Consider the following 16,864-nt stretch of genomic DNA (forward strand, 5'->3'; position numbering starts at 1 on the left):
GGAACATTTTAAATTGGAGAGTCATGGAAGAAATTTCCTTCTTTAGTCTACAATGTTTACATTCTTTGCAGGTCTTAACTGTTATCTACTCAGTCATACTGAGCTACATTACTTATTCTTTATCCTAAATGTGTATTTGGTATATGTGGATTATGGGAAGTTTACAAAGGCCATTAGTTCCTTGCTTTCACATCAAGCTATAAACTGAACACCTCTCTGTGACCTGTGGGGGGGGGGAAATATGTTAAGTGAAAGTGAAGTAAAGAATATTTTATTATAACAAATTAAGGAAAATATTTTATTACTACAGAAAAAAAAGATGTTAAGTGGAAAAATGTACTTTCTAGATTCTTTAGGATGTTTATTATTTCAAATGAAATTGATTTAGTCATTAGGAATTTTGATTCCGCAGGGTAATATTGCATGATTCTTGTTTTTAAAGGTTCAAATGCTACATTAGCAATTATTGTTTGTGTTTTTTTTTTCCTTCAAATTGCTGCCTCAGATGTATGTCAGTGTCTTATTAAGAGAGAAAAGCCCACACATTCTGTATGGGAGTGGGGATGGAGTGGAATTGGCAGACGATAAACAACGGAGATTTGTGTTGTAGGAGAGTAACTAAATGTGGTCAGTGAGCCTATTTATTTTCCATATGAGATGAAGTCTCAAAGTTGATCAAATACATCTCCTTATAATGAATGTGGTCTAGTGCTACCCTGTGTTTAGCAGATAGCAGTGGAAATAGAGAATCAAGAAAGATCTTTCAAAGGGGAGAGAGGAAAAGGGCGATACAGAGGGAAAAGAAGAGGAAGAATGAAAAGGAGAGGAAGAAAGGGAAATAAGGAAGACAGAGAGAGGGGAACTTCTTTGACCACAAAACTCCAATACCTAGGTCCTTTCTTTTCCTTTGCTCTGCTCCTTTCAAACAAATGTTCCAGATTCCTGCGAATTACAGGCACAGCAGTGTCATAGAACAAAAGAATTCCCATTGTCCCTGGGAATCTCACTCTGAAACATACAAAGCAAATGATAACCCTATGTGATGCCATCTGTAAGAGGAAGAATCTATTGTGAGAGCTAGTGAGCCTCCTTTTCAGAAAGCCTCTTGGAGAAGGCATTGCTGTTGTCTTCTAAAAAACATAATTCAGAACAAACTTAGCCAAATGTTCTTTATTTTGCTTTTTGAAGGTCTTTGTTTTCTGCTTTCTAGAATCTGCTCACCTACATATATTAATTAGCCCACTGCTAATTTTAGTTGATTTTATATTCTTCTTCCTATATGTCTATGTTATGTTGGTATTTTGTTATTTTTATAATGCTAGGACAATCAAATATTGAAGCTAAACTTAAAGCCATTTCTTCCATTCTCTATGTACATTTGTGTTAATGTAGTGCTTTTTGTTGCATATCCATATTCATTGGTTTGTCTTTTTTATTTGTTATGTGTGGGATGATCTCTCTTCTTTTGTAAGCAAAAAGTTTCACTAGTTACAAGAAAAAAACGAAATGGTTTGCTGCTCATGGTGGTACCCCTAATCATTCAGATGGGGTTACACATAATTGTCAGAGTTGATCTGGGAAGCTATGGCTCATGTCTGTAATCCAAGCTATTTATGAAGCTGAGATCTGAGGATCATAACTTGAAGCTAGCCTGGGGAGAAAAGTCTATGAGACTCCTATTTCCAATTAATCACCAAAAAGTTGGAAGTAGATCAGTGGTAAATGTGGTAGAGGACTAGCCTTGAACATAAAAGCTCAGGGACAGTATCCAGGCCCTGAGTTCAAGTCCCAGAATTGGCACAAAAAAAACAAAACAGAGTTGAATGTAGATTAAGTAAATGGATGATGGAAAGAAGAAGTGTGTTTCTTATTGCCAATGTATAAGATCATAGATAAGCAAACGGAGTAGACTAGAATGATCTATGAGGAGATGGATTAAAGTAGACATTTAAGTATGAACCTTAATTACATTAGAAGTGTATATATACAATGTATATATATAGTGTGTATATATAGTGTATGTATATATAGAAGTGTATGTATATATAATATATATGTGAATTAGCATACATTTATATACTCGATGACTCTCTCAGGTCTTAGAAGAAAGAATACCCAGTACCAGACATATGCCGTATATACATTTAGATTTATAATACCATTGTTCATTAAAACAATCCAAAGCTTCTTTGAGACAGAGGTGATTTCAAGTCAGGAAAAGAACATGTATAAAATAAGCCTGGAGCAGTTTGTTGTGCCAGAAAGTAAGAAAATGCTAAATTAAAACACAAACAAAAAAATAAAAATAATGAAGAGACATAGGGCTTAGTAAAAAAAATTGGAATAATTAAATCATGTGTGTCTGTATTAGGACCATATGTATGGAATAAAAATCCATAAATCTAAACTGAACTAAGTGACCAAATAAACAAATTCAGTGATGGAGAAGAATAGATAACCCCCCCTTTCAAATAATGCCTGTAGATCCTCTGGCCTCACAGAGTAGGAACATAAAGTCTCTGTAGGCTTTCCATAAGAACCCCTTTTCAAAGAGTATGGTATGAAAAAAAATATGATGGGGTAACCGACAGTAAACACACAAATCAAAAAATCAAAAAGTATCTGATGAGTGGTACCTCAATCAGGTGATCACATTCCACATTGGTAATCAGTCATGTTGTCAGAATGCCCCCTTGATATAGGTGATAGAAATGACACTTTACCTCTGTAGTTTTCCTCCTGAAGTCATGAAGCCCCAGTCTACTCAGGTGAAAATATGTGAAAAGTTTTGTCTAAAGAGCACTGGGAAAAATAAAAGCCAATATTTCTCAAAATAATCAATGTATCAAGAATAAAAAAGTTTTAAAAAAAAATAGCCCAACTAAGAAGAATATAAAAAGGCACGATAACTAAATCTGATGAAGTATCCATGAAAGGATCGTGGAAAAGAAAAAGAATTTAGAAACCACATAAGGAAATCTGAAAAGAGACTGAGTTGTATTTAGAAATATTCATGTTGGAATGAAGTGTCATAGTTATTAAGATTTCGATACAGAAGGGAATTGAATAGTTATTATAGAGATTCTCTGTACATCTCTTACATTTTTAGAGAAACATAGAACTGTCCAAAAATGTTAAGAATAATGCTAAAATAAGGAACTGCTGTATAGTTGTTAGAAAATCTCAAAGTAAGAGGAAAAAAATTTGTGGAATAATACATAGAATGAGAATTTGGCTGACCTGAGAAGTAGGATTTCTAACAGAGAAAGAAAAATGAGAAACAGGAAAACACCTCCTTTTTATTTTTTCTAACAATTTTTCATACTCAGTCAATAAATTAGAACCAAAATTACACAAAACATAAAAGTAAGAAAATCTCGGATTTTCACTATGGGATCGTAGAGATGAATCCTTCCACTTCTTTGATCTCAGGAGATGAGGAGATAAAATCCCTGACACCATCTAAAATGTATTACTTATTTCTTATCTCCTAGGTTAAATATGTCTCTCATATTTCTCACCTCAGCCTTTATCTCAGAAGTTGGTTTGAAATTAGGAAATTAATAAATGCATATTCTAATGGAAGCTCAAGGGAGCCTTCTGAAATGCTCCAACTGAGGTCACTGGGAGAGAAATGGAATAATTCACTGGAATAAAGAGAAAGAGATATGTTTAGATGAGGGCATTCCACCGCAATAACTTCCAGTAGATTCTTTGTTATGACTTAAAAAAAAACTAAGGCAAAATAAATATAAGGGATGGGATGTGGTCAAGGGGAAATAGAAGTGGGAAAAGAGGGGAATCCAATGTCTAACCCTATAAGATTAAGAAAGAGTGAGGGAAGAGGGGGTAGGAGAGAGATGGGTGAGAATTTTGAAAGGGAGGGCATTCATTAATCAAGATGTATCGTATTCATAAACTGCTTTGTCAAATGTCAACTCCCTTGTACAATTACTTAAAGACAATAAAAATAAATAAAGTAACAAATTAGACAGACACAGTATGTTTATTCTGCTGTTTCCTAAAAGCTTAGCTGGGATACAATGCTGAGACAGAACTGTAGAGAAAATGGAGAATGATATTTTTGACATTTTTTAATGCATAAGTTCTTTCCTAAGCTTCCAGGAAAACATAAGAAGATAAAAACGAAATGCCTAGCCTTGTCTACCTAGAGAGGACTATAGCCAACTCTCTCACAGGGAAACTGCGAAGAACTTATTCTTATTTCTTGCTTGATCCTTTCTCACTCTTAGATTAAGTGGGCCTTGTATGATTGCAATGCTGGTTGTTTGGTATGGAAGAGATTCCAGGAAAAGAGAGGCCGAAAGTAGAGGACAGATGAAGATGATTACATTAAACCTGAGAGGCGTGAAGTGTGCACCTGACATATTACAGTTGGAATGCTCAGATCCCCGGTGGCTGGAGGAGGTGGCTTCATACAGGCTGACTTGAAGCCAGGACTGAAGTAGCAGCTGGAAGTTCTTCACAAAAAGGAAGAATAGTTTGGTCCGGGAAGGCCAAGAATAAAATCAATCTTCCAAAATCTGAAAATGACAGATGATTTTAAAGAATTGAAAATGAAACCATGCAACTGCATATTGTAACTTTGAGACACAAAATATTGCTTGAAGGTAGAGCTCATAGACTGGAAGGATGCAGTAGCAGAGGCCAAAGGAGATACATTTAGACATAGACAATCGTTACACTATTAAACAGGACTCTAGTCATGTTATGAGCTCTGAACATTTGGTGGTAAAGAATCACTGGGTGGTGATAAGTGGAATAAGTATTTGCACTTAGCAATTATTTTTTAAAGCAAAGTGAGATGATTTCATTACTTGCTAACACTTTTACTTGCACCGCCAGAAAACTTAATGTTGCAGAATTTATCTATAATGTTTACTAGTAGGAGCTGATGAGACTTTGTGCTTACTGTAAAGATTTTTATGGCTAAGAGCTGCCTCCTTGCTAATTAATGTGTGGTGACACAACTATAAAAGCTTTCCATTCTTCCATGCCCTCCAGGAAATGTTTCACAATATCACCAAAGGGGAACAAAGAAAATCAATATTGTGTCAAGGGCCACCCAATAGAATAGTGCTTCAGACATCGTAATTACTTCAACAAATGTTTATTAAATACTTACTATTCTGCCAAGGACTTTTAACGTGTACAAGAATTTTTAAAGTGTGTGCTAAGGAGATAGGCGAAGGAATTTCTGTAGCATGGCTGAGTTGTAGAATTGCTGAAGCATATATATATATATATATATATATATGATGCAGAGAGCAGAAGCAGGGAACCTGTCTGAGGTTCAGAGTTCTGCTATGCTGTTGAGTGCAGTTGGTATACTTTTTGCTATGGTACTGTACTCATGACTCAAGAAAATAAGAAAGAAACAAAGAAACAAAGAAAGAGAACAGTGAAGAAAGGAGAGATACAATATGAGAGACCGAAGTTCCAGACCTATTGGATTAGGGCTTCAGGTTGTTGTTGTTGTTGTTTAAATACAATTTATGCTTAATTACTTTCTGAAGTCTTGTCTCCAAATACAATCATATTGGGAGTTAGGTCTTTAGGCTATGAAGTTTGGTGCAGAAAATTTAGTCCATATCAGGGGGAAATTCCACTTTTAGCAAGATTATAGGAATCTGCACAAATGGATAGAGAGATTGATAGCTATATAGGTGTGTATTGCTTTTCTTTTATTTGTATCTTTGTCAAATATTGAATGTGATCACCCCAGTACACCTCAGACAAACCTTTGTCTTTTCTCCTGTACTATAGGAATCTATTTAGGTAGTACCAGATTTGAAACAAACTCTTACTCTAGGAAGCAGAGCCCTCAAACTTAATATGAAAAGCATCGAGAGGTAATTTTTTTTTTCTTTTTCAGAGAATGAGTCTGAGAGAAGGCATTTCTGGAATAAGAATTTAATAACAGTGTATTGAAGAGAAAGATGTGTTTCATGATAAAAAAACAATTTATGTATTTAAAAGTGAAATATGAGGAAACTGAAAATTAAATATCCTAGCTACATCAAAATAGATAGTTATCTTCTACAATGAGTAAAAGACAGGAATATAATTTTTACATGTGAAAATCAGAACTCATCATTGAAATAGAGGGTAATAATCCTTTATTTAGAATGTGATTCTTATGAGCCTTTGTCTACGCAGCTGCCACCCAGCTGAATTTTCAATTCAAGGAATGTACCAGAATACAGTATTGTAAACCCTGGAACTGACTATGTTTTTTTGTCATCCTAAATGTGTCTTTGGAAAGCATTCTGATAATAGCCAAAATTAAGTATTTGCTCCAAGGATCTCTTGATTATGGATCAATTAAATAGGGACTTATGGTAAATGGCAGAATTTTAAGCCACAATTTGATTCGGTGACAAGAGGCAATTTATCGAATGGTGTAAGCCATTAACAATCTCTGCTCATCACTATCAAGGATAGGTATTGGAAGGCATTTCTGGGCTATGGGCTGTGTGTAAATGCAGCTTGAGGTCTATTATTCCTTCTGAAGCATCTTCTGTAAATACAGCTTGTATTTTCAAGATGACAGAAAAAGCAGCAAGCTTAATGCAAGTTGATTTTTGCTTTAGTATGAAGGTCAATTTCAACATGCAAACATATATCAAGAGATAGAACTTTTCAACATGCAAGCATATATCGAGATAGAACTTATATAAGTAAAAATGATAAAGTATACAACCCAATATTAGTCTAATGTATGTCTTCTAGAAATAATGTAAAGAATAAAGTAGCCTAGAAAAGCTCTAGTAAAATATTATCAGTACGAGTATGAAAGGAAAAAAATTAAATATGGAAGAATAGCTTCAGACAGAAATTATTTTAAATTAAACAAATATTATTTTGTTTAATGTAGTGGATCTTCCTCAGTGAACAAACCTCTGCCTCTTCCATTGTTCCTATGTTCTGACCTGGGTTACCATTAATAAATTTTGTTATCATTTCATATGATTTTATGGGTAAAGTCATTCTTTTTTTAATATATTTTTATTGTAATTAATAGAAGGGTTACATGATATTTGCCAGATAAATGGTGCCTTAATTCCCACACAATGATACCCTTTCACATGTCATGGTCCCCCATTTCCCTTCCCCCCTCCCCCACCCTTCTTTAAAAAAGAAAAAAACATCTTAATAACTCTGAGAGGAAGGTTAGGGAGATTTCCACAATTTAGACTTTCAAAGCCACTCTTTGGTTTGATAAAGAATGCTCAACAGATTAAGAACCTCTTGTACATGTTGTTAACATACTGAGATTTCAGTGAGTTTATCTTCTGTGTTTGTGGTTATAGTAAAAACATTATGAAAGCATTATTTTCCAATTCATAGACTGGATAAACTGGACTACGGTTAAGCAAATTGCTAGGTATCTTGTTCTAGTTTGATCATAATAATGGGGAAGTTAGGATAATTAACAACATTCTCAATGCAATTCACTTTTCACTGACTTTCTATTAAAATTAAATTGAAATAAATTATGAAAAAGAGAATAAATCATTGATATCAATCTTGAGACAAAATGAACAATGTTTCTGCCCTAGGCTTTATTATTTTGCCTGATGTGCATTTTATTGCTCTACACAAATCTCAAATTTCTACCAAGTTGTTACCCTGCACCCCTGTTCCAAATTTCTCAGTCTTCTGTGTGCCTTCTACATGAATTCTACAAGAATTATACTCACCCATTCAAGTTCAAAGAATGGACTCCAGGACAAGGAATGTAGTGCAAAAGAGCTTTTTGTTTGTTTGTTTATTGCCAGCCCTGAAGCTTGCACTCAGGGACTAGACCCTGTCCCTAAGCTTCCTTTGCTCAAGGCCTAGCACTCAACCACTTGAGCCTCAGCTTCACCTCTGGCTTTTTCTGAGTAGTTTATTAGAGGTAAAAAGTCTTGTGGACTTTTCTTTTGAACCATGATCCTCAGGTTTCAGTTGTCTGCGTAGCTAGGATTACCAATGTGGCTCCCAGTCTATGGCAATACCACCCTTAATGCACCTGATATAGTCTGATCTTGGAAGCTAAGCAGGGTCGGGCCTGGTTAGTACTTGGATGGGGGACAAATGTGGCTACCAGCATTAGGCAGAGATGAGATTTTAATGGTGGTGTTTGTGTAGGGACATGTAGAGAGGTTACAGCAAGCTATTTAATATCACATAAGCATCCCTTTCTCCATTCCTCATTGGCTGAGTAATATAAGGGTATATAGTCTATTATTTTCTAAAGAGCAATTTTCATATGTGTGGTTCTTGGGATTAGCTGAAGTTTAGAAGAGAGCCTTGCTTCTCTTCTCCCTTCTACCCACTCCTCCATTCTGGTCTCTTAGGACAAAAGAAGTTTTTCTGGGCATCACTTTGTGGCGGAGACACAGTTTTTACTTACTTTCTCATTTTATTGTGGTCCACACTTCTGCTAGTTGGCCCCTTCCGATATCCTGTGTGTGGGTGTGTTTTATGTGTCCTGTTTGTCTGGGGACCTTCCAAGTGTATGAGCTTGATGAATGTCACATAAGTAAGTCACTACATCACTATGTAGCTTATCACTCAGAGTCAGATGCCTCATTTGGAAAATGGACCTAGCACAGCCTTTGTATCTCACAGCTTCTCCACGTATTGACTTTGCACCTCTATGAAGCACGAGCTTAGCGTTCATTGTTGGCTCACTAAAATTCTTTATTCCAGGGAAATGCTGTGGGTTGAATTTATGTAAAGCTTGGTTTCCCTTCCTTAAATCTGAGTTTCTTTAAAAAAGTAAGAATTCAGCCTGAACATCAGATATCCTCATCAAACACCTTTCAGTTACCATCAGGAACCATCTTTTTATGCATTTTCCTAAATTTTACAGCCTGTCCAAAAAGGGGAGCAGTGGTAACAGCCTATATTGTTTTAGTCGGTAGTCATTTGTAAACACCTATGAAAGAGATACACAATGAGCTCTACATCTCAGTGTTTACAGTAGTGTTGGACCATAGAAAGGATTTTCCCTTATTTTCTGACTATAAAATATGTGTTATATAGAAGAGTGACTTTTGGGGGATGAGCACTTTTGTGGGAGTAAAGTCCTCCCTCCCATGTGGCTGTAGGTTTCAGGGCCTATCTTACTGGATGTTTTGCATTTAGAACAGCAGGAAACTGAAGGTGAAGAAGATACATACAATTCTTCACCTTATTCTGGACATGACACACTGTTTCTTCTTTCTGTCCCTTAGCGAGAAGTAGTCATGGGGCTTTGGGAAAGGAGGCCTAGGTGTGTGGTCTCAGAATCTGCAGGCATTACTACCATCAATTCACAGAAGAGGGTTCATGAATTTTTGGTGACACACTGGACATCAACTCTTATATAAGAACAGAAAGTAAAAGCTTAGTAAGTACCAAGTCCAATACAAGTGAGCCTTGGGCATGAAGGTTTTTTTTTTTTCCTGTGCTTTTTAAAAATAAAATAAAATAAAATTTAGCATTACCTTTTTGGAAAACTATTAGATGGCCTTCCATATGTTTGGTTAAGTATTTTTAGGCTCATAAAATCAAGTGTGATGAATGTTCTGTGTTCATATGATAAACTCTTCCTCACATTAAAAGTAAAATCTAGGGAGGAAAAGAAATCTGATCAGGTAGACAGAGGACTTCCATCTTTCTATCTGTAAAATGGGAATAATAATAATATCTGAGTGCTCGCTTCAGCAGCACATAGACTAAAATTGGAATGATATAGAGAAGATTAGCATGGCCCCTGCACAAGGATGACATGCAAATTCATGAAGCATTCTATATTTTTGTACTATGTTATTTCTCATCTCTTTTGTTGTCTCTTGGTTATTCTCATATTGTTACGTGTCTTACCTTGTTATCTGGTATATTGTATATACGATTATTTGTTTGTTTGAAATAGGAAAGGGAAGGGGGAAAACAGATGAAGCGGGGGAGAGAAATGGGGAAAAATATGAGAAGGAGGATAATGTGTTTGAAGTAATACACCCTCTTTCTGGAGAATATAACTGTAACCCTTCTGTTAATTACAATAAAAAATAATATCTTCCCCACAACATCAAAGCAGGGTTAATATAGAAAGTTTTATAAAGCCCTTCTTTGTTTAAGTGGAAATTAAGAAGACTAAGTATTTACATTGTCATTCTATCTAATAGGAATCATCTTATAGTGACTAGAACCTACAAAGTGGCAGAACCTGTTATATTTGCATAAAGGAATAATTATAGAAACCATATAGCTCCACTCGATTGTCACATAAAGTCTAAACTTCTAGAATTGGAACATGAAGAAGAGTCCAATAATTTGCTTTTTATTATTTTATAATACCCCACTTTAAAAATTATTTTTATTGTATTTAAATAGTGTGTGAAAGGGCTTTCATTCAAAAGAACTGGTTTATGAGAACAATACATCTTGCACTCAAGATGTCACCCCTTTTAATCCCATCCCTCTCAAACCCAAGCTCTCATCTCAGTTTTCCTAGTTTTGTAAGATACATATTGAATATTATGACTCACTCTCTTTTACCTCCCAGTTGTCTTACCTCCATCCAATGTTAAGAAATGAAGCCTACCAGGACTGTTTTCAATGGATACTTTCTTCTCTTTATTTTTTTTAGTGAATTCATAAATAATGAAAAAAGAGTCACAATTACTGCTTCAGAAGAAGGGAGCAGTTTTATCAGATGAATTGTAAAAATTTCCCTTAATTCCTTCAAACAAGACTTTGCAAACATGTCTGATAGTCCATTATGTGCTAAACAAATGAAGGAATTTATCCTGATCTTGTTCTCAAGCTTGAACCTGCACTTGAATCTCCTCCAAAGCACATTAAAGCATGCTGTGGCCCCATCCTTTGATTCTTAGATGGCAGGTCTTGGGGTAGGAGAATGCTGAGAACTGGCATTTATAATAATTCCCAGGTGATATTAAAGAACCAATGGACCCCAGGCTCTTTGTCCAAATGAACCCCTGAGGCACACTGAAAATTAAAATTTCTTGTCCTACTGGTTATAAGCTTCCAGAGGAGACTCTTAATATTAACAGCTGGTCCTTGAATCTGGAATTTGTGCACAAATGCTCTTGGCCACTGCTATCCTGTGCCTTTTCAGTGTCTTACCGCAGGCCCTGTTACCCTATAATTGCCCTCAGTGTCTCCCTCTGGTCTTTTCCTGTTTGCTCTTCTTTATCCCTTACATGTTCCATTTCTCCTGTTTACTTTCTAGCTGGGGCCCAGAGCGTTATTTGGCCAAAACAGTGAGAAGTGCATCACATCTGCTTTTTCTTTTTGGCTCAACTGTACCACTTTGTAGGATTGGATACAAGTAATCATGTTTTCTCCAATACTATTATCTCTTCAGTAAAATACAGAATAACATGTCATGTGTTTACTTGTGAACAAGTTTAGGTACTTAGCTCAAAGAAAGAGCTTTTTAATTACCTTGTATTGCATTTGCTTTGTGCCCACACCCCACATTCCTTAGTTCTCTCCTTTCTTTCCTTCTCCTTTTTATTTCTTCTTCCTGAACTATTCATTATGTCCCCAACATTAAGAATAAGAGCCAGTCTCCTTCCATTAGCATGCCTAAGCAACCATTTCACAGCCTACTTTTATGGAGAGATTTCTTCCTTTGCTGAAACAGTGCTTGAGTCCTAGGTTCTAAGCACCTAAGTGGCTTTTCTTTCCAGGGTATATTATGAGCATGAGCTCATCGAGGCACACTTTCACACATCACTTTCTCAGGCTTGGTTTTATGCATTATTCCTGAGCTAACATATTCAGTATTATACCAATATCGTCCACTTTTTTTGTTGTTGTTGTCATGTATTTCTGCCCAAATCATGACACTATTAGTACAATAGGAATCTCTTAGAGAACTGACTGATTTCAAAACTCTACTCTGGCACTATGAGGTTAGGTTGTGTAATCAGATGTGAACAATAGGGAACTTGTTAGTAACACTGGTGGTGTGAAGGATAGAAATCATCACCTCCCCTATTCTGGTCCCATTTTCTTTTATCAAGTGTTGTTACTTAGAGACATTACATTCCAGAAAATGTTACCGGCCATAGTATACTGAGACAGGTAATGAATGAACCCTATTATCTGTAGGGTCTCAAAGATCCTGATTTAGACATGGAGCCTTTACTGCTTATAAGAAGTTCATTATAAAGCTACGTTTATGGCAGCAGCAACTTCATAGATGTCTGATTTAGTTGTCTCTTAATCCTGATCCAGTCATTGACCTAGACCAATTACATTTATATTGACATGCTCTGCATTTACATAAACATGGATTACCCACACATAGCCTTATCTTTAAATGAGGCTCCATTTCAATGACATAAAATCCTGCGGGTAAGCAGAGCTGGAGCTGCTAGGATCTTTTTTGACTATAGAGGGCAGTAAGGAGCTGTCTGAAAAAATAAAGGGAAAAAAATTTGCAAAGTTGCTCTACAAAATATTCTCATTGAAAGGAAAGATTTATATTATAAAAAGTCATTTGCAATGCCCTCTTTGGGAAAAATATATCCTATTATATTTCATGTATAAGGACGATTTTCCCTGTGGGAAAAATAATTACCTTAAGCTGATTTTTAACATGTGAAGAAATCCGGAAGGAACTTTAAAAGGGAATGATTGGCTACAGTAATATAATTTGGATTTTTTTCTGAGAGCTTTGCCTATTTTGTGTGAAAATTCATGTTTGAGAACAAAAACCCTTTTGGAGATTTGTCTCTTTGTATAGCAAGCAGATGGATGAGGTTTTCTGGAGTGAACTTGCCTTTAAAAGCGTTTCCAATTTGAAAAGTAACAAAAACCTGTTTCAGTTTACAAATTTAAAACATACAAGAACAAATAATGCAACAAAACTTCTTTTCACAGGTATGTTCATTTCCTGTGGTGTTGATGTTTAAAGCGGATGAAGCTCGGAGCATATAAGTCAGTCATTAGACTTGAAAAGCACAGGATTCAGAAATTAGAGTCCAAGTTCTCATTGAAGTGACAATAAGAATTGATTATCTCTCATGGAGCTTTGTCTCATTCAAAGTGCTACCACTTAGAGCCTTGAGCAAAATAGCTCAGGGAGAGTATGCAGGCCCTAAGTTTAATCCCCCAAGACCAGCAAGAAAAAAACAAAACAAAACAAAAAAAGAAGTTTTAAAATCAAGAGAGAGAAAGTCATGTTCTTTAAAAGTGAGGTCATGAGTAGTGATGACCAGTAATACATCAATCCTGCCAGCATTAAATGAATCTGTTCTACATCTAATGACCAGGATCCAGAGTAGATAGTCAGAATGGAGGTTGGCTTTTAGGAAAGACCCACTACGTTCTAAAGTACATTCCTCTTCTAGATATTTCATGATGGCCCATCAGTAGAAGCTATTTAGAGCATTTCAGTAGCTGGGATATTTTTCCAGGATGCTATAGATGCAATTCTTCCCTCCTTTATAACAAAACTCTGTGGGAAATGACTTGGAAAATGGCCTCCCTTCTTATTGTTATTACTTAGTTTTTTTTTCCTGTGTGCGTCTAAGAATTTTACAAAGGGATTTCATTGTGTGGCCATTATATATGTAGCATACTTTGACCAAATGTATCCCTCTAGCCCTTGCACACATCCCATTTACTTTCTCTTTGTCTCTTTGTCTCTTTGTCTCTTTTAGTACTATAGTTTATCACTGTGATAACTAATTATCATGGATCTGGCAGTGGAACTATTGGTTAATGCATGATATTTGTTGGTAAAATGCCAGATAGCAGATAATTAATTATAACAGCTCACTTGGGGCACAAACAAACCTATCAGAATGAAATTAATGATCAATTTGCCATCTGGCCTAACCTACAGGACTGTCTGGTTTGGTCTTGAGTCACTGAAATTTCCTTGAAATGTCTTGATATTTGGTTAGATGAAGCCACTGCAAACAAATAAAACTTTCTTTACTCTAAGAATGGAAAAACCCAGCAAGCCATACAAATACAAACACTGTGAAAGGTTTGCTTATTTGGCTTTGGGTTGTGTTAGAGGTTTATGTGATGATTTTTTCAAAGCTTGGCAAGATTGATAGAGGAGGGAGGGACAGAACGAGTCTGGTAGATCTCAAGGAGAGCGATGATCCTGGCTTCCAGGGATAGTGGATCCCATATGGAAGAGTTTAGTTACCTAGAGTGTTATAGGGACAGAAGGATAATGAGGTAGGTCACTATGGGGCTTAGTAGTGAATTCATTTACAAGACAATCACTATTAGGAATGAGAATTACCATACTGCACCCAACTTTGTCACAAAGAATGCCATGACTGTCATTTAAGATCCTGACAAGGAACCAGAGAAGCAAATTAGGCTTCAGAATTACTCTCAGTTTCTAACTGAGACCTTGACTGAAAAGCTCACAAAGTAGATTGAGAAGCAAAGGATGTTCCTTTTTATGTTGTAAGTTATCACTTCTTGTATGTAGCACCTATTATGTGCTAGGCAACTTATCCTTTTGATATGCCAGATAAGAAGGCTGAAAAGGATCCTAAAAGTTAGGATAAGGGTTAGATGGAATGTGTTTTCTAAGTTTCAGAGTCTCATGCTATGCTCAAATCTGTCTGTATCCAGAGATGTTGCTACATTAATTAAGATAATGAGCCGACTAAGCTAAGAGGCAAAGTGGATAGTTATGTGGGTCCTGAAGCACAGACCAATACTGCAAACACAGCAAAGAGATGAGTTTGTAGAGCAGGGAATTGGATCAAATGGTGTCTCTTGCCCAGGTCAATAATTCATTAAAATAGAGAAAGAAAAATGTGGACCTTGGGGAAGAAAACATTCCTAATCCAGTTTTGTTCTGGAAGGTGATTCAGGCATCTGATGAGTGTGACAGGCAATTTGTTATTTGGAAGGCAATTCAAACATCTGCCGAATCTGACAGGTGATTTTTATTCTCAGCTGCCATTGATGGGAATGGCTATTAGAGTTTAAATTTTATGTTCTAATAAAATCGATTATGAGACCTACTATGTACACTCTTAATGCATGACACCTCATAGGAATTCAGTGCAATGCTTGTGAGTGACTAGATAATTTGATTTGCTCATCTAAATAGCAGAAAACAGGGATAATCTTCCTTGTCTAACCAAGGACAGCTCATCTCAAAAGCAGAGTGAAGGCCTGGCAGTCGTTCCCTGTGCCATAGATCTCCAAACAGCCCAGAACAGATGGATTTTCAAAGAGCTGTTAAGAAAGGCTAGTTTACTATTTCATGTTCTACAGAAAAAGGATTTAACAGAAAAATTCCCAATAGCCACTTTCTATCTCCCTGATGATAGGAGTTTATTTCTTGCACTATTGACACAAAGAATGGATGAGAAAGACAGAGGCCTATGCGATACAAGCTAGTTAAAAAATAACAAGTGGTAGCCAGGCAGGGCGGCTCATGCCTGTAATCCTCCCTACTCAGGAGGCTAAGATCTGAGGATCGAAGTTCAAAGCCAGTCTGGGCACTGAAGTCCATGAGACTCTTATCTAAGCCTAGAGCTGAGAAGCACAAGGACAATACCCAGGCCCAGAGTTCAAGTCCCACAACCAACCAAAAACAAAAAAGAATAACAAGTAACAAAGCTCTGAGTTCAGTCCTGAGTACTGTAGATTAATCAATTAACTAATCAATTAATAGGTAAAAACAAGCCAGATTCATTGATTTACCCCTTTCCTTCTACCTACTTAGGAGGCTGTAACCAGGAAGAAGCATCAGGAGACTTCATAGATCCATTAACTTTTGTTTGACCTGAATTTGTTGTTGGTGGTGATCTTGGTGCTTGAACTCTGGGCATGAGTGCTGTCCCTGAGCTCTTCAGCTCAAAGCTAGTGTTCTCCACTTTGTGTTTTTATATACCCTTTGTATATAACAAACTTCTGGTTTTCTGATGGTTAATCGGAGATAAGAGTCTCACAGACTGGAAAGTCTGGGCTGGCTCTATCCATTGATCTTCAGATCTCAGCTTCCTGAGGAGCTAATATTATAGGCCTGAATCACTCGTGCCTGGCTTTTGAGCTCAAGTTTGAAGAACAATTTGAAGTGTCCCAGGACATTACAGAAGGAAGATGAACAACCTGACAAAAATGTACACAATAGATAAGTAAGTTGACTCAGCTGACAAATTGTGATTGGAAAAATGTCAGCAAAGGAATCGGAAGCAAAATTTGTGGTCGACTCTTAAAGCTTTTCCTCCTCATTTGATACTGTCCCCCCTTTCCTCATGTCTGTTTTAAGGAAATGCTTCTCAAATTACAGTATAATGACCTGCTTTTAAAATGTAATTTCCAATCCATCATGAACTCACATTTTTATAAAACACATTAAAGTTGAGTTACTAGAAAAATGAAATGAGAACATAAAACACATAAGACAGATTACATCATTCCTGGCAACAGTGTAAAATGACTGCAACACTTCTAAATGTTGACTTAATTTTTATATTATTTCAATTCAGACTACAAATAAATTATTTGCAAACTTGTACTGATTCACAATCAAAATCATCAGTATCAGAGACAAGATCTATAAAACACAACCAAGATACTCTGCTTACCCAGATATCAAATAAATAAGTTGGATATTTTGCCTAATCTTGGCTAGAAGATTATTAGAGGACATTGATAAGTAAAGGCCATTATAAATTCTTACAGAGAAACAAGGTATAATCTCAAATTTGATGGTATTTGGAGGCAAACACTTTGGGAAGTATTTAGATGAGATCATGAAGATAGAATTTGTGTGGTAGGATTAAAAGAAGTGGATGAGCTATAGAAACAAGAGCCATATAATGTGCTATTGTTGTCCTTAATGTAT

The 16,864-nt window shown here is 36.2% G+C and overlaps 1 protein-coding gene and 1 non-coding gene across 3 annotated transcripts in view; both read left to right on the top strand.

The window, feature by feature from the left end:
- Kcnip4 (potassium voltage-gated channel interacting protein 4) overlaps positions 1-16,864 on the top strand; it is an 870,838-nt gene that overhangs the window by 363,846 nt on the left and 490,128 nt on the right. The window lies entirely within an intron of this gene.
- LOC150055935 (U6 spliceosomal RNA) lies at positions 9,705-9,811 on the top strand. Its single transcript, XR_016537507.1, has one exon. It is a non-coding gene; the product is annotated as a U6 spliceosomal RNA (small nuclear RNA).

Source organism: Megascapheus bottae, chromosome 13, assembly GCF_031878675.1.
Source record: "Megascapheus bottae isolate mThoBot1 chromosome 13, mThoBot2.hap1, whole genome shotgun sequence".
Classification (NCBI taxonomy): domain Eukaryota; kingdom Metazoa; phylum Chordata; class Mammalia; order Rodentia; family Geomyidae; genus Megascapheus; species Megascapheus bottae.